Source organism: Dendropsophus ebraccatus, chromosome 3 (genome assembly GCF_027789765.1).
Source record: "Dendropsophus ebraccatus isolate aDenEbr1 chromosome 3, aDenEbr1.pat, whole genome shotgun sequence".
Lineage (NCBI taxonomy): Eukaryota > Metazoa > Chordata > Amphibia > Anura > Hylidae > Dendropsophus > Dendropsophus ebraccatus.
This window is the reverse complement of record NC_091456.1, coordinates 78,379,176-78,405,545: the sequence shown is the minus strand read 5'-3', so window position 1 is coordinate 78,405,545 and position 26,370 is coordinate 78,379,176. Positions and strand designations below refer to the sequence as shown.

At 42.3% G+C, this 26,370-nt stretch overlaps 1 protein-coding gene across 6 annotated transcripts in view; it reads left to right on the top strand.

Annotated features, from left to right (window-relative positions):
* Positions 1-26,370, top strand: part of CNTLN (centlein) — a 254,478-nt gene that overhangs the window by 167,952 nt on the left and 60,156 nt on the right. The gene's annotated exons all lie outside the window — the stretch shown is intronic.

Genomic DNA, 26,370 nt, shown 5'->3' with positions numbered 1-26,370 from the left:
TTAAACTAACCTTAAAAAAATTATATTATGTTTTCAAAGCAAACAGGTATTTTTTTGATTTAGGTGGAAATGTTTTTTAAAGTGAATCTGCAACCAGGCAGACTGCTTTAATAAAATTTTTTTGTTACTCATTGCACTGTGCCCCAAATTTTCACATAGGGTGCCATACAGAAGCATACACCATGCACAAATTGCATTGCTTTCTGACATACGCACCATGGGGCAGATTTATCAAACATGGTGTAAAGTGAAACTGGCTCAGTTGCCCCTAGCAACCAATTAGATTCCACTTTCCATTCCTCACAGACTCTTTGGAAAATGACAGGTGGAATCTGATTGGTTGCTAGGGGCAACTGAGACAGTTTTACTTTACACCATCTTTGATAAATCTCCCCCCATTTTATGCATTTTAACCATAATGATTTGGGTATGCATTTTACCCATGAGATACATAAAAAAATCCATAAACTTCCTGGACATCACCATTAGTATTGATGATAACTTCACCGTTCAGACAGACATATTCCGCAAACCCACAGCAACAAATAACTTACTACATTGGACAAGCTGGCACCCCACTCCATTAAAGAGTGGCATACGATCAGGCCAATATTTCCGTGCAAAACGGAATTGTTCCAATGAACAGGACTTTCAGAGAGAATGTCAGAACTAATATACACATTTTACCACCCAGAGTTATCCCAAGAAGTCCCTTAAAAAAGCTTACCATAGAGCCTGTTCAAGTGACCGGACGGTCCTGCTGGCAAACACAACAGGGAGGCAAGAGACCAGCAAGGTTATAAGATGCATCGGCACGTACGATGCTGATGCTTTGGAGGTCAAAAGAATCCTCCAGAGACATTGGAGGATCTTAACATTGTATGAAGATATTAAAGAAGTAGTGGGTCAGAGGCCTAATATTACTTACCGTAGAGGCAAAAATCTCAGGGATCTGCTAGTTCATAGTCACCTGTCAATTGAACGCATCGGTAACAATCCCGCATTGGTAGGCTCCTTTGCCTGTGGGCATTGCGTGTTTTGCCAATACATGTCTAAGACTAATGATTTTGTAAACCCAGTGGATGGTACGATTTATACTATCAGGCAGTTTATTAACTGCAGCTCCAAAGGAGTAATATATGCCATAAAATGTGGCTGTAATAAACTTTACATTGGCAAGATCATCCAGGAACTACGAAGACGGTTGTCTAAACATTTGAGTTCCATTAGGACATCTCAGGATACACCTTTGTCAAGACATGTACTGTATATGCTTTTCATAATGGTAATTTTAGTCACCTAAGAGTCTGGGGCATCTGTCAGCTAAAATTAGGACCCCGTAAAGGTGATTTGGACATGCAATTACTTCGTGAGGAAGCGAGATGGATCTTTCGCCTGTCAAGTCTTGGCCCTAATGGTCTTAATGAGGGTTTTTCTTATGCCGCTTTTTTGTAGATTATCATTTGTGTTATTTGTGTCAGCATTAAGTATTCTTCACTATATATATATATATATATATATATATATATATATATATATATATATATATAATTATTATTAGTAATGTGAGTGTCTATTTTTCCTGGATTTGTTTTGGAGTTTTGAATATTGCAAAGAGGTATGCCACCTCTTACACAGGCCAATGAGCATTGAGGTTAGATAAGGCTGCACTTAAAAAGGAAGCAACCCTGCAGACTGGCTGCAGATGACAAAAGATACTGGTCACACTAGTTTTTGGAGGTTGTCGTTTAGTCTGTGTGTAAGTGGTGCGTTATGTATGCCACCTCACACAGGACAATGAAAAGTGAGAGTCTATGCAGCTTTACTACAAATCAAAGCAATACAATGTACAACAACAACAGCAGCAGCACCAGCCACAAAAAAAAAAAAAATAGTACTGACTTAATAGTAATAGGGCTTCTTTGGGGTGTGTATGCACCACCTGCTGTCCCCTTTTTGCCATTGGTTGATTGCCACAGTGTGCAGCTAAGATCTTGGTAGCTGTACTGCAAGTCCCAGCCAGCAGTCTGGAGTCCTCAAAAAAAAAATAAAGATTTTAAGCCCTTACAAGGGCTGTTGGGTTCTTTCTCTAGTATGCCTGCCTACAGGAACGCTAATTCCCTCCCTAACGCTCTACCTGAAAATCGGCAGCTCTGTCCCTAATCGCTTCCAGCATGCATGTGAGGCGAGCACCGCTGGCCCCGATTCTTATATGCCCGGGTCCTCTGATCTGGCCAACCAATTGCTGTTTTCGACATGTATGGGTCCCACGTCATCGCACGATGTACCAAAGAGTCTCCTGCATGTTGATTGGCTGAGAAATTGCGCCCAAACTTACAGGAAAAGGATGATGCCATTTTCTCGAGTATCGCAAGAAGCTTGTCCGAGCGTCGAGTACTTTCGAGTACCTTAATACTCGAACGTGTACCAAGCTTGGACGAGCATGCTCGCTCATCAGTGTAAGTAAACCATTTAAATGGTCACTATTGTTTCAATAAACCTTGTATGATTTAGTAATATAAGCACGAAACCTAATAGTGTATCGTAAAATAAATAAAGCCTCTTGCCACTTATCAGGCTTCTTTCCTTTTCCCCTTAATTTATCTTCCACTCTGAAAAGATGCTAAAACTTCATTTTGAGACAGATCAGTTCACTGAAGATCAAGGTTACATGCTGCCCATAGTCTTCTAGGGCAGTGATTTTCAACCTTTTTTGAGCCGCGGCACACTTTTTATACTTAAAAAATCCCAGGGCACACCACCAACCAAAATGGCACAAAATGACACTAAAACAGTACATATTATACATATAGTTAATAATATAGATTCTAAATGTATTTATACTCACTCTGTTTTCTTCTCCCCCCTGTGCTTCTCTCCTGTGCTTCTCTCCACCATACTTCTCCCCCCTACTTCTCTCCTGTGCTTCTCTCCACCATACTTCTCCCCCCTGCTTCTCTCCTGTGCTTCTCTCCACCATACTTCTCCCCCCTACTTCTCTCCTGTGCTTCTCTCCACCATACTTCTCCCCCCTGCTTCTCTCCTGTGCTTCTCTCCCCCATGCTTCTCCCCCCTGCTTCTCTCCACCATACTTCTCCCCCATGCTTTTCTCCCCCATGCTTCTCTCCACCATACTTCTCCCCCCTGCTTCTCTCCTGTGCTTCTCTCCCCCATGCTTCTCTCCACCATACTTCTCTCCCCCCTGCTTCTCTCCACCAAACTTCTCTCCTTCCTGCTTCTCTCCGCTATTTCTCTCCCCCATCCCCATGTTTCTCTCCCCCCTGCTTCTCTCCCCTGTTTCTCCCCCATCCCCAGGTTTCTCTCTCCCATTGTTTTCTCCTGTTTCACAGGGGCACCATAGTTTGGGGAACTTTCCCCGCGGCACACCCGACCATGTGTCGCGGCACACTGGTTGAAAATCACTGTTCTAGGGAATAGTAGTTTGCTGCAGAGAAGCACACACATACACTGCTGAAAGCTCTCGTTCCTCATTCACAGCATTATAGCAGTTCGTCTTCACCCACCAGCTCAGGGACAACTGATTATATCACAGATGAAAATATAAAAATAAAATATTAAACATGGAAGTTATATAATAACGTTAAGGACCCAATTGGAGCTTCTCTGTATGAAAATTAGACTTAAAGTGTAACTGTCATTTCAGGGTCATTTTCTTTTAAAACATTAAATATCTATAGTACAAGCTATTTTAAGAAACTCTGTAATAGGTTTTATTTACTAAAAGAGTTTCCCTCTGTACTGAAAAAGCAATCTCCCAGCCTCCCCCCTCACATCAAATGAAGCAGGATTTCTGTCTACATTATCTGGCTATGGAGAGGGGAGGGGCTGTTAGGAGTGACTGAGCACGGAGCAGTCCTGCACAGCACAACACCCTGCAATCTTCTCTCAGTGAGTTCATAGATAAGCACTGACCTTTCTGACCCCAGAATCCTGCGTTTTAGGTGCCCAGACAGTCTACAAACAGCTGACCTTCATGTCACCTCTTCCTGCTCCCTCATTTCCCTCGGCCCCTCCCCCCTCCATAAGGATAGAATGGGAAAGCAGAGCCCGTCTTCACTGGCTTCTCTGAGTTCAGTGATTACTGTGTTTTGTTGGTTGATTTTTCATTGCCCCAACTAGCCAGAATCCTACCCCACACTGGCGAGGGGCAAATACCCCAAAACGGCTGTCTGTGGGTGGAGGCCTGCCTTTGCAAGCCCTTGTCATGATCACAATACTCGCACCTTGAGTTAGACATTGACAAAAGGGGCCACCCTGTTGTTTCCCTGTCTATGTTCCAATACTCGCAACCGAGTGGGACTTAAGGGGTTATTTATCAGGGTGGTGTGGTGCTCTCCCCATCATGGAGGCACCCCGTTGGCAACAGGCTAGAAATATCTGGTTATCCCGTGTTTTGAGAATCGTAACTGAGGCTCCACGGACTCTTGTCCTCCAGCAGGTTGCCGTGTATATCCCCTCCCGATTTCTCTCCTGCCGGGCACTGATCTCACTGATCAGTACCGACAGGAGAAGGGAGAGGACTGCAGCCTTCCGGACCATGAGGGAAGGTGTCAGGGTGGTCTGACTGTGTCGGGCTGCCCTGTCTCCTGTATATAAGACGCAGGCACTTTTTAGCAAGATATTTTTTTGCTAAAAAGTGTGTCTTGTAAAGCGAAAAATACGGTAATTTTCTCGTGCAATTCCCATTTTAAAACATATGGATTTCACATATGGCTTATCCCTCTCATGACCTTCCTTTATGAGCCGGTGCATAAAGGGTAACAGCAACTTACGCTGTGGCTGAACTAGCCAATTCATGTAATACATTTGAATGACCATGTATAATATACCACGTATACACATTTGCCCAGCAATAACAGCTAATCTGATTGACTAATGATTGGAATGCCAAGTTATGTAAGAAGCTAACAAAAAGTGAATGTGAAAAAAAAAATCCTCCTTTTCCAGTTAAGTCCTATATTAGTCCAGAAAAAGTGTGTGTGTGTGTGTAGGGGTGGGGGGGTAGAACTACAATGTTATTTATCCCACAGTAAATGACATTTAAGAAATGAAAAAAAAAAAAAAAATGCCGTAATACCTTTTTTTTTTATTACCTTGCCTCCAAAAAAAAGCAGAACAGCAGTGATCAAAAGCAAGGGTGGTACCGATAAAAACTACTGCAAAAAAACAAGCAAAAAATGGCAAAAAATTTAAAGCGGTTATGGCTGTCAAAATATGGCACCACAAAAAAGTGACCACTGATATGACTTGGGGATGACAAGACAAAAACACAGTTTTTACATGTTTTTGTCCAAGATAACAATTTCCAAGATATTGAGGGGCGCCTTATGTCACCCTGCATGCTCCTCCATGTCCGCATCCCCTTCAGTCCTCCCGGGATTCTGGGCCGTTGTCCAGGTTTGCCTATGCTGGTCTCCTCAATTGCATGACACGTGACACTCGGTGAAGATGGGACTATGGGGAAGATTTATCAAACATGGTGTAAAGTAGAATTGTCTTAGTTGCCCCTAGCTACCAATCAGATTCCACCTTTGATTTTTCAAAGAATCTCCCTCTGTGGATACCAGATTAGGCTCACAACAACGTACGAGGATTGTACGAGATCATGCCGCCATAACTTGTTATGCTATCTGCTTTTATAAGGAACGTTGGCATGGAGTCACTGGAGTCACTGTTAGTGAACTTTCTTAACAATTAAGAATCCAAATCCTGATGATCTACAATATGAACAGTAGGAGCACTATCCGAAACTCGAGCAGCTTAAAAATGTTTTGGGCACTTATGATCCACAAATATTGCAGCCCCTGGTCTTGAAGTGCCTCTAGAGTGACTGTCACCTTGGAACCCAGAGACTAACCTGTATAACTTTCTGATACTAGTTGATTTAAAAACATTTTTTTTTCTCCAAAGTACCCCTTTAACTGGTTTATGTGTCATGACTTTCTTTCTTACAAACAAAAAAATTAAAGTTTAGAAAAATGCACATTTGTTCAATTTTTATCAAAATTGGGTTTTCCTCAATCAAATGCTCAATATAATCGATCAAAATTTACCACTAACAAGGTACAATATTTCAGAAAGAAAAAGTCAATGGGATAAGTTCAAGCATAAATTGCCATATAAATTGAGAGAGGTCAAATTTGAAAAATTGGTTTTACAGACCTACTCAGCTTTGTCATTAAGGGGTTAAAGGTATTTCCCACTCTGTTTTAAAAAATGTTACAAAGGCAAATGGGGGAGGTAGCCATACTTACATTCTTACTTCCTGCCACATCACACTTCCTCCATGGTTAAGAGTCTATTGCAATTTAGACTTCACATAATAGAGTCTATACATACATCCCAAAAGAGATAAATTGCAAGCCCCAGAACAGTGCGGGTATCTACTGTACTCTGCCGCTACCTATGATAAGGTGAATTGGATATTTGTGAGTGCTTTGGGATGCACATAAAGCTTTTATATATTTAAGGGTTAAACCATGCAAAAAAATGCAAAACATTCCAGGAACTTCGTAAAGGAATTGTCATGGGTTTGATTATTTACCTGTCTAGCTAAACACCACGTGATGTATGAAATCATTTGCAATGTAGTGTTTTTCCTAAAATAAGTTAATTATACTAATGAAGTGTGATTGGACTCTAGTCTTTAAGGGCGATCCATGAGCAGTCTGAAGTCAACCCCTGGGTTGTCCATGCCGCCCTAGGAAAGTTTTCTTATAAATAAACTGAGCTTTCTGGAACTACTTAGAGAGAGACTCCATATAACACAAATTTGCGTGTCTGTGTTTCTCCCTCCCCAGCACTGGCCCCTCCACCAAGGGGAACTCTTATTTGGTTCTCACAGGCATCTAAGTCTAGGCTTATGGTCAAGAAGCCTACCTAAAAATTGTGTCAACAGTCCGCATAAGACATGCCGTAAACCAATCGGCGACTGAGACAGGACACTGCTGCAGCTGCTGATTGGCTGACAGGCACATCTTGCACTTACCACCAACCAGGTAGTGCAGTGAAGAAGGTATGTATGGTTTCCCCAACCCCTCTTCAACTGCCTTAGTGACATTTTTAAACTGACACACAGTGTGGAAAGTTCTATTCAGAGCTTAGAGGGGCATATATCTATACCTATACCTATCTTTACCATTTGTCATTGACCAAATATTTCTTTTACTTCTAGTAACATTTTTATCATTTGCATTTGTATGTACTTTATTTGTTTTCTCAATAATCTATGGCACATGGTGCACTTTAACTTCAGTTTTTTTTTGTATCAACATATGCATCTTTCATATCCACATCTCTGAATGATCCCCAAAAGATTGTATTGTTGGCAGAAGCTAGAATACTATAGACAGAGACAGATGTTTTTCTAGTTTGTTCTTTTTAATCCTATAAAAATCCCATAGGATAGTATCACATGTAGATGGTACATTTATAAATATTCTACAAGTTTTAACATAGATTTTGTAGTTTACTCAACCTGGTACCCAATCTATTATAGGTATTAACAAAGCAAATTATTCTGTTTTTACACAAGGCATCAGGTTATAAAGTCCAACTAATAATTATTTTAATTTTGAGATCTATGCAACAACAGTAAACCTCTGAAATGGGGAACAACATGCACAATCCATATTTTAGTGCCAATAATATATTTTATATTTGTTTACATTTTTTATATTGAACTATAAGTTTGTTAATCTGTTTAGCAACTACATTAAAGTATAAAATGAGGTTGTTTTGCTGTGTATTAGACTCCTCTGTGGAGAAGATATTAATACTAGCTGAAGTAACTGGCACACAGTTATTTAGCTTGTCACTTAAATAAATCCTTATACTGAAGAAGGTGACAAGAACACAGTATTTTCTTACACAGAGCAGCTGATGATTCTTTTGTTTTAGATTTTAGAATATTCCTCTCAATTGATGTATCTGAAGGGAGCTGACTGTTTAAGAAGGATGGTGATACAAACTGCAGTTTTTTATGCTTGGACAGCAATGGCTCAGCAGTTGCGTCTGTCTATAATACTAGTTTTATGTCCAAAAATCAAAGGTCTGTATAGATGATATAACTGTTGCAAAAAAAGGAAGAAAAACAACAAGATTGCTTCTGCAGCTTTTTGTTTAAAATGTATATCCGGAAAAAAAAAAAAAAGTAATCAAAGAAATCTGCCCCCAACCAGCTACATAGGTGAAAAAATAAAAGCATCATGGCTTTTACAAAGTGAGGAGTTGACCTAGATGTCCATGTATTATAAACTTATGGTCGTGAAGGCGTTAAAGGCAGTATATTATCCATATTTTTATGGAATTAAAACATAAAAGCATTCCTCTTTAAACTATTTATTTTCTGATTTAAAACTTGCCTGAATTGCTGTTAACAGCGTTTATGCAGATGATTTACAGCAGTGACATATACCACAGAAAACAGCAGTCTGGAACTGACTCGTTGACTTGTATGAGAGTGTTTTCTTGGCAAGCTCTGTGACATGCGCTTAGGTTACTCAGCAGAGAGGAGGAGTGGTTGATCTGTGGTCATCACCTCCTATAAACTATAACTCCTATCACACTGCATTTTTTGTTGAAAAATTGGATGGAAAAACAAATGCATTTGTGTGCACCTGAGATATATATATATATATATATATATATATATATATATATATATATATATATATATATATATATATATATATATATATATATCTGTCTTTGTACTTGTAGTGATGAGGAGGGGAATGTACAGTAGCTGTAGCGAGCCACACATGATTTTTGAATTGAGCAGAATTGCAGTAAACCTTTTGAGATGACCACTCAAAATTGCATGGGAAAGTTGTTGTGACCAGTATAAATAATACATAGTGGAACTGAAATTTGTCACAGGAAGTGTGGACTTCTCAAATATGGGGTCTTTTGACGTTCTCAAAAAAGACTCTTACATGTGATAGTCTGAGTCATGGGAGTTCTTTTTTGCCTTCCTCTGGATCAACACATTAGGGCTATACTGTAGGTTAAACTTGATGAAGGCCAACCTTCTTAACTATGTAACTCTGTAAAATCACTGTGGCTCAAAATCACTTTTCAGCACTTGGGTGCATGGATTTTCTATTTACTAAGTAAAGATGTGGTTATGTAGTTGGGCTCTCTAGAATGTGATGTTTTGCTTGCAAAATGTGTCCCTCTGTCTATCCTGTTTTACCTGTTTGTATATATTTTGATACCTGGTAAAATATGATGCATGTTTTAATATGCTTTCAGTTTCCAGGAATGGTTAACAGCTATGTGGGAAACTTTTTATAGACTATCTGCAAATCAACCTAATGATGCGTTTGGTAAGGTGTAAGAATTCAGAACAGGCTTCACTTGATCAGCTCTATCCCCTGGCTTTCTTTACCACTTAATCTCTTGCTTTACTCTGCCTGCCATACTTTGTCTTGGATTTCTGTTGGTGTAATTGGTCTACTCAAGAACGTTGAACCGTATGACTTTGAGAGGAGCCAAAAGATTTAACATGCAAAGTGCTGAATTTAAATAAAATGGAAATAGACTTGCCTCTGCAGATATTATATTCTACAGAATGTCTAGAATATTTTTGAAACCTTTCTTCCCCAAATTAAAAAAAAAAGTATAATTATGTAAATAAATGTCCTTTTTGAGCCCTCATCCAGAAGCTTTGATAACTATTGAAATTTTTGAAATAAATTAAAAAGAAAAACTTTAAAGGGTTATCTGACCAGTGATTGCTTGCTTAGCCTATCACTAACTGAAGTGGGGCAGCGCAGAGGACAGTGATTAGCTGAGCAGAATTAAATGACAGGAACACTTTAAGACAACCCTAAGGGCTCTGTAAACTCTCTTTATGGGACAAAAATTAAAGAACTCCGGTCACAACTGAAAATCGGATACAGGCAGGGGGGAACTAAAGAATGTATACTTAAACGTCCCCCCACGGCCCTGGGTCACTACCTTTCTGACACCCGCCGGACTCTGATTTCTCCAAGCTACCTGCTACATCACAATCGGAGGGAAAATACCCACTCAGCCAGTCAGTGACTGCAGTGGTGTCCCGCAGGCAATCCTGAGCCGGGGTCATGATGTTACAGGAGTGGGGACTAGAGAAGGCCAGTGGTGATACGGGGGCAGTAAGTATACATTCTTTATTGTGTTCTACTTTAAAGGTGTTACCCAGTGTTAGACATCTTGCTGCTTTTATGTAGAAAACAATAAAGAGCCTATACTTACCTGTCCACGTTTCTCCAGTGTACACTTGTGGTGTTGCTCGTGTCCCCCGCTGACTGCAGCGCCTCCACATCTGAGACAAACTCATCTCGGGAGTGAAAACCAACTCAGCCGTTATTCAGTCACAGTGTGTTGGTATTTGGTCAGGTCTGGTATGGTGGTGTTATCCAGTCACAGTATGGCAGTATTGGTCAGGTCTGGTATGGCGGTGTTCTCCAGTCACAGTGTGGCGGTATTGGTCAGGCCTGGTATAGTGGTGTTATCCAGTCACAGTATGGCGGTATTGGTCAGGTCTGGTATGGCAGTGTTACCTAGTCACAGTATGGCGGTATCGGTCAGGTCTGGTATGGCAGTGTTATTCATTCAGAGTGTGTCGGTATTGGTCAGATCTGGTATGGCAGTGTTATTCAGTCACAGTGTGTCGGTATTGGTCAGGTCTGGTATGGCAGTGTTATTCAGTCACAGTGTGTCGGTATTGGTCAGGTCTGGTATGGCGGTGTTATCCAGTCACAGTATGGCAGTATTGGTCAGGTCTGGCAGTGTTATCCAGTCACAGTATGGCGGTATTGATCAAGTCTGGTATGACAATGTTATCCAGTCACAGTATGGCGGTATTGGTCAGGTGTGGTATGACAGTGTTATCCAGTCACAGTAAGGCGGTATTGGTCAGGCCTGGTGTGGCGGTGTTATCCAGTCACAGTATGGCAGAATTGGTCAGGTCTGGTATGGCGGTGTTCTCCAGTCACTGTGTGGCGGTATTGGTCAGGTCTGGTATGGCGGTGTTATCCAGTCACGGTATGGCGGTATTGGTCAAGTCTGGTATGGCAGTGTTTTCCAGTCACAGTATGTTGGTATTGGTCAGGTGTGTTATGACAGTGTTATCCAGTCACAGTGTGGTGGTATTGGTCAGGTCTGGTATGGTGGTGTTATCCAGTCACAGTATGGTGGTATTGGTCAGGTGTGTTATGACAGTGTTATCCAGTCACAGTAAGGCGGTGTTAAATGTGACGTGTGGAGCTGTTACCTATCAATCCTGATGCTTATTGGTGAGTGAGGATGGGGCGTCTTCAGGTTTAGTGCTTAGGGCAGCAGGAGCTGGTAATACTGCTCTGTATACATGGACTGTATAGATGGATTAGGGGGTCCTGTATACATGTACTGTATAGATGGAATAGGGGGTCCTGTATATACATGTACTGTATAGATGGAGTAGGGGGTCCTGTATATACATGTACTGTATAGATGGAGTAGGGGGTCCTGTATACATGTACTGTATAGATGGAGTAGGGGGCCCTGTATACATGTACTGTATAGATGGAGTAGGAGGCCCTGTATACATGTACTGTATAGATGGAGTAGGGGGCCCTGTATACATGTACTGTATAGAGGGATTAGGGGGTCCTGTATACATGTACTGTATAGATGGAGTAGGGGGTCCTGTATACATGTACTGTATAGAGGGAGTAGGGGGCCCTGTATACATGTACTGTATAGATGGAGTAGGGGGTCCTGTATACATGTACTGTATAGATGGAGTAGGGGGTCCTTTATACGTGTACTGTATAGGTGGAGTGGGGGTCCTGTATACCTGTAGTGCCCTGTATATACATGTACTGTATAGTTGGAGTAGGGGGTCTACCAGTTATTACTGTGGATGTTGTGAGGCAGCTTCCCTAGCAACCATTCAGTTTCCAGCTCCCTGTGAAAGCAGTAATCCTATTTGTTGCTAAGGCCCCAACTGCCGTGTCTGCTGCAGCTAATTATATCACCTGTGTGTGCAGTGAGAAGATTTTCCCATTCATTTCTATGGGGCGCTCTTTCCCCTCCCCCTCCCCCTCCCCTCCTGAACATCTGGCGAAGACGGGACCTTCGCTCTAACCTGCCCGGGCACCCAATGTATCTGTGTGCCAAATTTGGGGTCAAACGGTTCAGGCGTTTAGAAGTCTATTAAGGACAGACAGACAGACAGACTTTGATTTTTACGATATAGATAATTTTGTTATAACAAATCTAACAATCTTCATTATTATTTGAGTATTTGTTTTTATTGGTATCTGTTAGATTTAATCACTATACCGTCTTTATAACATTCCCACTCTGTTCACAGCTGTATGTATAATACTGGTGTGTGTAAGTGAGAAGTGAAACTGCTACTAAACAATGTTTAAAAAAAATAGAAGTGTTAATAGTTTATTTTACTAATGAACAAAATGCAAAGTGGATAAACAGAATAGAAATCTACATCCAATCAATATTTGGTGTGATCACCCTTTGTCTACAAAACAGCATTGGTTTTTCTATGTAAACTTGCACCGCTTGTAAAGGAACTTGGCAAGGACATTTTCCCAAACATCCTAGAAAAGTAACCACAGCTTGTCTGTGGGTGTAGGCTTGCTCACATCCGTCTGTCTCTTCATGCACCCTCACAGGCTTGATAATGTTGAGATCAGGGCTCTGTGGGGGCCATATTATGACTTCCATGACTCCTACTGTAAAATTATTTTTAAAGCCAGATCAGATCCCTTTCAGATGGTACATGATGGATCTGCCTGTAGTTTGCATTTAGGACACCATTAAGCGCTGCACTCACATTTCCACCGCTTAAAGAGAATGTACCATCAGGTACATCCTCTTTAATATGACCCACGGATACAACGGCGCAGTCATGGGGAAGCCGGTGCCGCAGTCCATTTTTTGAACCACGGCCCAATTCCCGTGTACGGCGCCGTTCTATCCATGGGTACCGAGCCTGGGCTAAGGCACTGAAGGCGGGCCAACCCCCCCCCCAGCCTGGGAGGGAATTCCCTCCCCTTTATGACGTTATTCATAAGCACCGCGCTGTAATGAATCAGCCGAGCGGTGCTGTTACTACAGCGCGGCACATATGAATACAGTCTCCCCCACTCCCAGCATCTATTTACAAATGCTGTCCGGCCGCGGGGGGACTCCGGTACATGCATTCCACGTCCGTGATCCGTCAGGATCACAGAACGCGGGAATGCAGCCTTACTTTCCTTGTTTCCAGGTCAAGAGTATGGCTTTTTGGGCACAAACCCCTTTTGGCTTGTTTGGTGTACCTGGGTGGCACTGCTGGACATCTGATTTGAAAATGATGTAAGAATGCTGTGTCCTTGATCTAGTTCACCAAGTTTCCTTGGCTAACAGCCCTCAGCATTGCACATTTATTTGTCCCTCTTTCAGGGCCGTATCAACAGCTGCTGCTGCCGTAGGCGCTAAACTTGAAGGCGCCCTATCTTGACGAGGGTGGTTTCGGCCACATGCATTTCTCTACATGTAGAAACATTGACTGAATCGTGTTTTTCATGATTTTTAACTACTTAAAACATAAACTGTCACTGGGTAACACTGCTATACCAGACCTGACCAATACTCCCCCCCCCCCCCCCCTCTCGAAAAGACACCAGACTTACTGGCAAGTCAGAACAGGAGGTATGAGACTAAAACAATAAAAACAAAAAAAAAATATTTCCTAGGCACCTAGGACCATGGCACCGGACCATGGGTGCCTAGTGGTCAATACAACCCTGCCCTCTTTAAAAGAGTTTGTATAGCATATCCTATAACCCCAGTCTGCTTCGAGACGTTTTCTTTGGAGAGACCTGCATTTCCCACACCTGTCCCAGACTTTTGCACAGTACTGTATATGAAACAGAAGATGGCAGCATTCCAAAAATGATTTCAGAAAGGAAAAACAGAAACTTTATTCATCCATATACTGATTAGTCATAACTAGAGATGAGCGAATCTCAAGGACGCTCAAGAAGTTGGATGCTGCCCGAAGGAGTCCTGGAAAACATGGATACAGATATGGCTACCTAGCGCTGCATCCAACTTCTGCAGCCACTGGTAATCAAATGCTGCATGCTTGGATTTGCATGAACCCGAGCATGCTCAAGATTCGCTTGTCTTTTGTCATAACATTAAAACTAACTGCCTTATGTTGTGTAGTTTCCACCATATGACCAAAATTTCACTAACTCATCAAGATTAGGCTATTAAGGGGGTCAACCCTGGTTTGTCTTTTTTTCTTTTTTTTTGGAGGGGGGGGGGACTGGCAAGTGCAGCCTAAAGGGGTGTGTTCAAAATTAAAACAATTTATCCTCTGTTTAAAGCATAGGGCATAAGTGTCAGATTGCAGGGGACCAACTACTGGGACCAGCACCCCCCACAATTTTTATTCATTGTCTAAGGACTGGTGGCTGTTCTTAAGATAATGAAGGGGTCTTAACAGCAGACCTGTGGATAGGGGATACATTATTTTAACTCATTGTCTAAGGACTGTGTGTGGCAGTTAGTAGCGTGGGTTTGCAGCACCCGGGGCAAGGCAAAGTATTGTTCCCCTAGTGCCCCTGATATTGTAGTTAACCCCCAGTGATGCCCCTTGTAGTCTAGTTAACCCCCAAGTCATGCCCCTTGTAGTCTAGTTATCCCCCCAAGTGATGCCTTTGGTAGGCCTAGATAGCTACCACAGTCATGTCCCTGGTAGTCTAGTTAACCCCTCCCCCCTAGTGATGTCCCTAGTAGCCTAGTTAACCCCCTCCAGTCATGTCCCTGGTAGCCTAGTTAACCCCCCCCAGTGATGTCCCTGGTAGCCTAGTTACCACCTCTCAACCCCCCCGCACGGCCCGCAGGAGAAGGAAGACGTGCGCCGCTCTGGGGGGAAGGGGACGGCAGCCGATACAGGAAGATGCTGCGTATGCCGGCTCCTGCCCCACCAGAGCGGCCCAGGTCACAGGGGAGCCACGGGCCACATCGGGAGGTCTCAGGGGCCGGTTCCCCACCGCTGGTTTAGAGAATTATAATAAAAACATAAAGATATATCATTATATGTACAAAACAAATATAGAATAAAAAAAGACTGTGCATAGATACTATAGAACCTCAGTACAAATCCTACTATTCAGTTTTCTGTATAAAAGGTATGGGCACTGGACTTATTATGGACATTTTTTTTCTTTTTCTGTAAAAGTGTTATTGAAGTTAGCTGTGTACATTTTGGGGATTTATATTATGATTTATTGTATAAATCGTGTAAATATTGGTAAGAATCTTAGGCCATTATCCAGCAGCTTATGATTTTTCAGCACAGCTATGTGCACTAGACATATTTTATAGGTCATTTCATTTATATATGTCAAATTCTCTAGGGTCATGGCTTTTGCCAGACTGTGTACTCCTTGTATATTGAAGCTGATAAAACACAGTGCTATTATTGATCTGTACATGACACAGCCTTCCTTTGCTGGTTGAGTGTAGCAACATTTATCCAGGAATTTGTGAAATGTCACTCGGATCATGTTCACAGGGTAAACTGTGCACGAAACAGGTTGTGAGCGTTGTATCCACGTGGAGTAGGACGTGACTGCCCTAATCCAGCATCCTATCAACTTGCCAAGACAAGGTTATTTGTTAATGGAATGTCAATGCTTTCTGCTGGATCCAGGGAGAAAAGCATCATAAGCACTCAGACTGTCATGTTATGTCAGGGCTCTTGACTCACATCTATAACCTGCTTCTCTATAGCTACAGAGAGACAATCTTAGGACTTCTTAATGCATACGTTTTTTAAGGTGTAACAAAATCAGTGTTCATGGCTTTTGAACATTTCTTTTATGTACTTTGACTAAAGTATTTTTTCTTGTTTTTCAACTTTAAAATTTTGTTGAATTGTAAATGACATTTCTTGTAAATATACATAATTTATATATACTTTATTTTAAATCATTTTCATGCACGTTTTTGGCTTAAAATGTATAATGCTCCATTTAAAAAATAATAATTTTGCAATATTCTTGCAAATTACTACAAAACTTTGCTATGGTTACAATATATAAAAGCGAATTTACAGTAATAATGAAGCAAAGCACTTTGCTATCCCTGCAATCCATTCATCAGCTGGCTGCCTTTTAACTTCACTGCTACTCCTCTCCCGATGTTGGGAAAAACTAGGTTCAATCCTGAGATTCCCAGGACTGGATCTAGCTTTTCCTAGCACCCAGGGAGAAGTGGCACAGAGCAGCACTGAGTTATGCTGGGTTTACACGGAACGATTATTGTGCGAATTTGCACGATAACTATTGAATTCGAACGATAATCGTATGTGTAAACGCAGCGAACGATCGAACGACGAGCAAAAAATCGTTCATTTTGATCTTTTAACTTGTTCTTAAATCGTCGTTCGTCGTTCGCAAAAAAATTCGCTGATCGTTCCGTGTAAACAGTCGTTCACTGATTTTACCTATGTGTGAAATAGACTTAAGCGATCTCAAAACGATCGGAAAACAAATTTTCTGTACGATATATCGTTCCATCTAAATGCTGATCGTTATAAAAGAAAAATCGTAACTTAGAAATCGTTAATTGTACGATTGGGTGAATTGGGTGTAAACCCAGCATTAGAAGGCAGCTGGCTGATGAGCAGATGTTCCAGGTGTTTACTTTTTAGGCAAATACATAGATATACATTACTAATAAAGTTAGGGACATTTGGCTTAAGAGGGAAATTTCAGGATGAACCTAAAATACATGCTTACCTTTTACTGGTGAACTCAAAGGGAACCAATCAGCCCAATTGGAGGCTTTATTATCATGGCGCAGAGCAGGCAGAGGCGGGGAGGTAGTCATCTGAGCCCCCGTCCGTGTCTAGTCACCGCTCTTGACCTATCAGCATGCTCCACAGGATGATTGACTGGGAGAGAGGCCAACTGCGACTTTTTTAAATGGTAAAAAAAAAACATACTTCCATAATAATATCAAAGGTATGTCAATTGTGTGCAACGGCACATCTCCGCAGTTGCGCCATGGCACCATTTGTGCCATTTAAATATAGAAACAAATACATTTAGAACGACTTTGATTACATTTTCACAGTAACGGTCTAAGGTGCAGCTCACCTGTATCTGATTTGGCTCAGGTTAACTGGGAAACACCATCCAATGTACACAGTGACTTCAATTTCTAAACATACAAGTCCTCAAAGCAAAATCTGATAATATATCTCAATTTATTGTAATGAAATGTAATGAAAGATAATCTTTAACCTGAGGTGTCTTTCTGACCTTTCCAGGGTAAAATACTGATGAGCACATTAAAAGCATAAAACATACAAATGCATAAGCCCCGGGGTCCTTATAGTGCAATAGATCAACAAAGAGGTACAAAAGCATATAAAAACAATAAAGAAATCATAAAGGTGTATAAAACAACTAGATAATCATAAAAAAATAGCCTTATAGTCATTATACTGAAATGCTTTAAGTGTGTGGTCAGCATGAATGTGGTAGAACTGGTCTTTTGGTTCAGACCAATAGGGATTCCCATCATCCTCTTACTGACTTGCAATAATATCACACAGTGAAAGCAGGCATATGAGGGTAGTAGTCCTGGTCACTGAACTGATTTAATTTAGTTGTTAACATTTAAAAGCCAGTATGTTTGTAGATTGAGTTATAAGGTGAATGATCTCCTTATGTGGAGCGTATGGTTATTAGACCAGTATGACAGATACCATTGATCCCCGGCGTTCTGTCTGAGATGTACTGCAAGCACTGGATCTCTCTGGCTCTATCACTGCCTGTTGTCACAGGGGAGGATCTATACACAGATAGTTTGGTGCATGTGCACTGCTCACCCATACAGGATCTGTGTCTTCTCTGGGGTCATAGGCGTCCTGGTCTGCTCACGGTGAGTACAGTGACGTTGCCAGCCTTGTTCCTGGTCTGTGCCAAAGCATTGCCTTGCTGCCAGTAGTCCAGTAGGCAAAGTGACTGTTGAGCCAGCTCCTCCCAGACTTAGAGAGATGAGGAATGGATACAGGGGTATGCTCAGGTGACTGTTGAAGGGTGTAGGCAAATGTAGGGTGGTTTTTCAGATGCGTTTCGAAGCTGCTCGTTTCTTCCTCAGTGGCTGGGAAATGGTGTGAGGTTACCTCTGTGTTGATCTGTTGCACTATAAGGACCCCGGGGCTTATGCATTTGTATGCTTTATGTTTTAATGTGTTTATGAGTATTTTAACCCCTTAACGACATCGGGCGTACGTATACGCCCCCGCAGGGTGGGCTTTAACGCAAACGGGCGTATACATACGCCCGATGTTTCCCTGATCGCTGTGTGTTCACACACAGCGGTCGGGGAAGATGGCCTGCTATAATGTATAGCAGGCCATCTCTGCTCGTCGGCACGGGGGGTGATTAACCCCTCCCGTGCCGACGATCGCTGCTATATGCTGATCAATACAGATCAGCATATAGCAGCTGAAAACAGCTTTCCGGGTCATCGGTGACCCGGTGGCCCGGAAAGCAATGGCGATTGGTGCTGTCCAAGATAGCACCAATCGCCATTAGTGTCCCCAACAAAGATGGCGCCGATGCCACCCCCACGATCGCCGTGATCACGGCGATCATACTGTAAAAAAAACAGTATTGCCGAGTTCTGCACCCCTCAGCTAGGTAGCTGAGAGGTGCAGAACAGGTGTGTGTGGTGCAGGTGTACCATACTCACCTGATCTGGCCGTCCGGAGCGAAGATCTGCGGTCCGCGCCGTCCTCGCGTCTCCTTCGCGTCGCTTCCGGGATCGTTCGTCCAGCGTCGGAAATCTTCGGAAACACTTGGGTCTTCGGGTTCGGCAATCTCCGGCAATCTTCTCTCTACTGCCCCCTAGAGATCAGTTGCTTTGGGTTAAAAAGTTTTTTTGTTTTTTTTTTTGTTTTTTTTTTCAATTTTTTTTTTTTTCTTTTTTTGCGCCCTAACGCCGCTGAGTACTGATCAGCATCACACGTTAGTGCGCCGCTGATCAGCAACACCTCCTTTTTGGCGTAGAAGCGTTTTTTCCCCCCTATATCCTACCGCCACATAAGTGCGGCATTTATCAGCAGCTCCTTTCTTGGCGTAGGGATATTATTTTCTTACTGTTAAAAAAACTTAAAAAACACTACATTACACTACACTACATGAAATAAAGTTTTACAATAAACATTTACATACCCCATATACTAGTCCCCGTATAAAGATGGCCCCCAGGGTGTTTTCGGCGTCGGACGCCTATGTTATTATTGCCTCCGACACCGAAACAGCCAGTGAGGATAAATGGGGGGGTTCGTTCTTTCCTCCATTCATCCTCATCATCCAGTGACGTGTCTGGGGGGTAGCGTAGCGTACGCTGCCCCCCAGACACGTCTTTTCCGCAGTACCGTCCCATCAAGAGATGACGGTATGGCGTGAAATTCTACAAACTCTGTGACAGTACCTTAGGGTACTCTTACAGATTTAGGGTAGGTGCATACTGCGGAATGGCGAAGGATAACCCTTTGTGCATTCTGCAGCTGGCACCCGCCGGCGGACTGATGCAGGCGTGCGTCTCCGCCCGTGTCATAGACTCCATTCTATGCACGGGCAGATTCCGTTGTCCATCCAAAGTATGAACACGTTCATTCTTTGGACAGAGGGCGGAATCCGCCTGTGCATAGAATGGCGTGTGACACGAGCGGAGACACGCGCCTCCATCAGTCCGCCGGCGGGTGCCAGCTGCGGAATGCACAAAGGGTTATCCTTCGCCATTCCGCAGTGTGCAGGTTCCATTACAGTGTATGAAGGAAGGGACACCCGAATCCAGCCCCAGATGCCCCCAGATGAACCCACTCCCCCCCTCCCGTCCTCAGAGTTAGTGGGAAGATCGTCCGGGAACTGATCTTCCCACTGCTGGATAAAGGTTACCACCTGTACGGGGATAACTTTTATACCAGCACCCCCTCTTCCGGTCCCTCGCTGCCCGAGCTACGGTAGCTTGCGGCACAATTCGAAAATATCAGAAGTAATAATAGAGCCCTAATATTTAGCAGCCATGGAGCGGACCCAGCGCTTCTGGATATGAAGGACCCCATATCACACCAGGGCAACATTTTCCAGGTGACGTCCCCCACACTGGAAAACAGGAGACCCCAGAAGAAGTGCAGAGTGTGGCATAACAAGGGGATCAGGAAGGACACCATTTTCCCGTGTGACACCAGTCATGATCTCCCCGGCCTTTGCATACTGGATCGCTCCAAGGCGTACCACACGTCATTGGGGTTCCACATTTTCTAAATTCTGTCCCTTATTCCTAATTCAGGGGTCACATTGATCCGGGGATTATTCTGATCGCCATTATGGAGTCGGGAAGGAATTTTTCCCCTGTGATGAGGCTACTGTCGTCTGCCTCACAAGGATTTTTTGCCTTCCTCTAGATCAACACAGGTTGAATTTGATGGACACCTGTCATTTTCAACCTTATAAACTAATAATTGGCCTAATACCCCCAAATAAATTAGAATTGTCCCTTTTCCCCAGCTAAATTGGCATGGCCGCCATTCCCATTAGAGGATGCCATGATGCAATTACAGAGCCTCTGTGCTGCCGGGACAGAAAAAAAAAACCACAAGTGACCCCATTATGGAAACTACACCCCATAAGGAATCTAACAAGGGGGGCAGCAGGGATATGGCCCCCTGGTGACGGGCACATTTGTGGCGTGAAAATGAAAAAATGGTATTTTATATTTTCTCGGCACATGTTCTACATAAGTGCCCGTCACCAGTGGGGTCCATATGCTCACTGTACCCCTTGTTGGATTCCTTATGGGGTGTAGTTTCCAGAATGGGGTCACTTGTGGGGGGTTTCTACTGTCTTGGCAGCACAGGAGCTTTGTAATTGCGACATGGCCTCCATCCTCCATTCCAGCCTCTAAATGGCGCTCTGTCCCTTTGGTGGCTTGCCCTGTGCCCATATGGCACATTATGCCCACATGTGGGGTATTTTCGTACTCAGGGGAAATTACCCTACACGTTTTGTGTTCACTTTCTTTTTTAACCCCTTGTGGAAAAGGAAAAAAATCAAGGCTAGGCCAACATTCATCATCAATCATTGATCTTGTCTTGATTTTTTTTCATTTTCACAAGGAGTTAAAAGATAAAAAAAAAACACTAAATGTGTAGCGCAATTTCCCCTGAGTACGGAAATACCCCACATTTGGACATAAAGCGCCATGCGGGTGCAGGGTAAGCCTCCAAAGGGAAGGAGCGCCATTTGGTTTTTGGAGGCTGGAATGGATTTCGAGGGCCTTGTTGCATTTAAAAGGCCCCTGTGTTGCCAAGACAGTTGACCGCCCCCACAAGTGACCCCATTATGGAAACTACACCCCTCATGGAATGTAACAAGGGGTGTAGTGAGCATATGGACCCCACTGGTGACGGGCACAAATGTGGAACAATATGGCGTGAAAATGAAATATTACATTTTTTACACTATAATGTTGGTTTAGCCTTAAATTTTTCATTTTCACAAGGGGTTAAAAGAGAAAAAAACACACAAAATGTGTAGAACAATTTCCCCCCGAGTCTGTTAATACCCCACATGTGGACATAAAGCGCCATGTGGGCGCAGGGCAAGCCTCCGAAGGGAAGGAGCGCCATTTGGATTTTGGAGGTTGGATTTGGCCAGAATGGATGATGAACGCCATGTCGCATTTACAGAGCCCTCGTGCTGCCAAGACACTGGAAACCCCCCACAAGTGACCCCATTCTGGAAACTGCACCCCTCAGGGAATCTAACAAGGGGTGCAGTGAGGATATGGACTCCTTGATGACGGGCACATTTGTGCCGAGAAAGTGAAAAAATGAAAATTTTCCCTTTCACGTCACATTGTTCCACATTTGTGCCCGTCACCAGTGGGGTCCATATGCTCACTGCACCCCTTGTTAGATTCCTTGAGGGGTGTATTTTCCAGAATGGGGTCACTTGTGGGGGGTTTCCAGTGTCTTGGTAGCACGAGGGCTCTGTAAATGCGACATGGCCCTTGAAATCCATTCCCGTAAAATCCAGCTTGCAAAAGCCAATTGGCGCTCCTTCCCTTTGGAGGCTTGTCCTGCGCCCGCTTGGCACTTTATGTCCACATGTGGGGTATTTACGTACTCGGGAGAAACTGCGCGAAACGTTTGGTGTTTTTTTTTTTTTTCTTTTATCCTCTTGTAAAAATGAAAATTGAAGGCTAGAACAACATTATAGTGTAAAAAATAGAATTTTTCCTTTTTTACACCACATTGTTCTGAAAATCTGTGAAGCACCTGTGGGGTCCAGATGCTCACCGCACCCCTTGTTACATTCCTTGAGGGGTCTAGTTTTCTAAATGGTGTCCCTTTAGGGGTATTTTTTAGGTTTTGGCACCCCAAAGCCTCTGCAACCTGAAGTGGTATGGTCAAAAATGACCAAATAAAACAGAGGCATTGAAATTCACTAGGCGCTCCCTTATATCTGAGGCTTGTGGTTGCGTCAAATAGCACAATAGAGCCACATATGGGGTATTTCTATAAACTGCAGAAACGGGGCGATCAATATTGGGGTGCATTTCTCTGCTAATAGGTTTATCATTATGAAAAATATTGGATTACAATAAAATCTCTGCACAGAAAATAAAAATTTTCAAATTTCTTACACACTTAGCTTTTATTTCTGTGACTCCCCTAAAGGGTTAAAACACTTTCTGGATGTGCTTTTGCAGAGTTTGGGGGGTGCAGTTTCTGAAATGGGGTGCCTTGTGGGGCTTTCTAACATACAGGCCCCTCAAATACACTTTAAACCTGAACAGGTCCCTGAAAATATCTGATTTTGAAATTTTACTGAAAATTTGGTAATTTGCTGCTTATGTTTTACGCTTTCTATTGTCTAAAAAAAATGAAATATAGTTTAATAAATGCCGCCAACATAAAGTAGACATGTTGCTAATGCTATTTAATATATAATTTATGTGGCATAACCATTTTCTGTATAAGCAGGAAGGTTTCAAAGTTGGAAAAATGCATTTTTTCTAAATTTTTCACGTTATTTTGGTGTTTTTCATAAAGATTCGTTATGAGTATCGACTCCATTTTACCAGAAATGTGAAGTACAATATGTCACGAGAAAACAATCTCAGAATCAGCCGGATAGGTAAAAGCATCCCGAAGTTATTAATGACTAAAGTGACACAGGTCATATTCATAAAATTTGTCTCTGTCCTCAAGGCCATTTCAGGCTCTGTCCTTAAGGGGTTAAAGACACCTCAGGTTTAAGATTATCTTTCAATTAAATTTTCTACAATAAATTGACATATATTATCAGATTTTGCTGTAAGGACTGGTATGTTTAGAAATTGATTACATTTTTCCCCATTGTCTTGTTGAAAGGTAAACATCTACCCAGTTTGAGGTCCTTAGCACTCTAGGTCAGAATTTCATTATGAGAAACCCCCCCACAGCATGATACTGCCACCACCACACTTCAATGTAGGAATGTTATTGGGTAAGTGACAAGCAGTGCCCGGTTTCCTCCAGGCATGATGATTAGAAAAGAGGCCCAAAAGACCAAAAAATCTTTGTTTGCCACACTTAGAGACCTTTAGGTACATTTTTGCAAAGTCCAGGCCGGCTCTCATCTATATTTTACGAAGGCCCTACAACCCAGTTTGTAGAATGATGCAGTAATAGTTGACCTTCTAGGAGTGAAGGGGGGTCTTCTATCTGCACACAGGATCAGATCTGTGCCTGCACACAGTCCTATCTCTGAGCTCTACAGGCAGTTCTTTCAAACTCCATGGCTCGGTTTTTGCTCTGATATAGAGCTGTGTTGCTCTTATATAGAAAGGGCTGTATCTTCCCAAATAACGTCCAGTCAACTGAATTTATCAGGCAAGGTGTAGAAACATCTCAGATGATGAAGAGAAATGGGTGTTATAGCAAAGATTCTGTCCATTTGAAATTTTAGTTTTTCTTTTTTAATAAATTTGTAAAAATGATCTGTTTTTCACATCCTGATTGTAAGTTATTGAGTGTAGAATGACAGGGATATTTTATTTTAGCATAAGACCGTAACATAACAAAATGTGAAAACATTGAACGGCTCTGAAGACTTTCTGAACGCACTGTATCTAAAAGAGCCTCTTTTAATTGCCTCTCATACTTAAGGTGACCCCGTAATAGTGCTGTCCATTTCAATTGTCTTGTCTATCCTGAGCAAAAGCTCACAAAGGTGCTCATCTATACTAGACAACTGCATTTCAGATGTTAAAATATATATATATTTGATATGAGATTAGCAGTAATTAGGAAGAATCACATCAATAAGTTGTCAACGTCAGATTGTTTAAGATAAATGTTCAATGCCCGTAGTTAAAGATTTTTTTTACTGGTTTGACACTTAAATATGTCATGAAATGCTAATTTAACTTTTTATTTCTTCTTATTATGCATGCTCAGTATTATTGTGTCATTCATATGCTGTACTGACAGAGTGCAAAGGGTGTTAAAATAGTGCTGTTAAGTATAAAGAGAATTAATCTACCAATGTCCAATTAGTCAAAGGGTTCTTAATGGTCTCTGTAGAGTGCTCAACTCTAACAAGCAGTTATCTCCATCGCTGAAACTTTTTTTTTTTTTTGTTATCTCCATTTGCTTAACATTTTGGTGGATGTGACTGCAGGATACTAATATATTGATTTAACTGACTTAACATGAGGAGTAGCTTTTTATAGATCCTGTAGACTTGCATGTATGACTCCAGTGTACCTGTGGTTGTTGGATTACGTTTTCTTAAGTACCAGTTTGTAAGAAATGTAGTTAGCCATGAAATCATCAAGTTTAATAACAATCCTCTTGGGAAATCCCAAAAAATACATTTTTATTTTTATATCTGAGATTTTTCCTAGTGCAATTCACTAAGGCTCCAATCACATTTTTATTATTTTCCATAAGGTTTATGTAACATTTTGAAACTAGTATCTGAGTAACAGGAATAGAGGCAAGACAATCATTTCTAATGCAGCATAAAGCTTGAGCTTCACCTTCCAAAACTACTTTTGATAAATGACCTTCAAGTTTACCAAACAAAAAGTATTTAACTGTACTGCGGCTGTAGTTTGATTATGACAGCACTACAAAATGTGGCTATGAATCCTGTTGGAGTATAGACTTTGGTTGTGTGGCCAAACCCTCACCCTCTACTATTAAACAATAATGTTTCTATTTGTCTATAAGGCAATGAATATGACTAGTGCAGGCAACTAAACAAAGACGCCCAAGGGTATTCGTGCAGCACATGATGAGAAATCAGGCCGCACTAGGGAGCAGAGTCTAAGGGGCCGCTGATCTTCACCAGTGCCCACCACAAGGCAGGAAGGACTTGCTGCGGCAGGTGACCCCCAGGTCGCTACCCCTGACTTGCCTTGCTGCTGGCGGTGGCGGGCAAGGTGCAGCTGGAGACAGGGTAGGCAAGCAGGTTTGAACACAGCAGGACTCATGGCTGGAACCAGGAAAGGCAGGAATCTCGAGAGAGCTGGAACCACACGCTAGGAAGCATGCAGAGGCTCCAACAAGGAATATCAGCACAGGTGTACATTTATAGGGAAGGTGATTGGTGCACTAACCAATTAGGCTAGATGCACTGTCACTTTTGAATCTGTGACAGCCAATGCGCGCACGCAGGCCAGTACCATGGGAGCGGTAAGGGGGCACTGGCATGGACACGTGGAGCCCTGGCGTCCGCTTGAGGAGAGGGGCAGGAAGAGCGACTGTGGGACACCGCCACAGCCCAAACATTGCACTTTTTTTCTTAAATATTGTGCTTATTTATAGTTTTTGCTGCATAATTATATGTGTATATTACTTCCTTGCACATCTTATTATTGCTTGATTTCTTAATTTGTTCTGTCTGGATGCCTTTTTTTTGGGAGGGGGGGGGAGTTGTCTGTTTGTATAGTTGTATTTTGTAATTTTAACCTTGAACTGTGGAAGTACATGCAGAAAAATTTTATAAACATTAGTTATGCCGAACAGTGTTACTTTTGCTTCCATCTCTTAAAGATCTCTGAAATTATAGCCCATAGTCGAAAAAAGGTATTCTCCCCGGCAGTGGGGAAACTCTTTGAATAGCCGCAGCACTGTAGTGACAGAGCCACAGTGATTTAAAGAGTTTCCCCTCTACTGGCATGATATTACTACATCATGCCGAACGGGGAAACATTCCATGTCAGGGCTTCTCTGTCCATAGGGCCTGTAATTTATGAAATGTGTAAATGCAGCCTAAGTGTTTC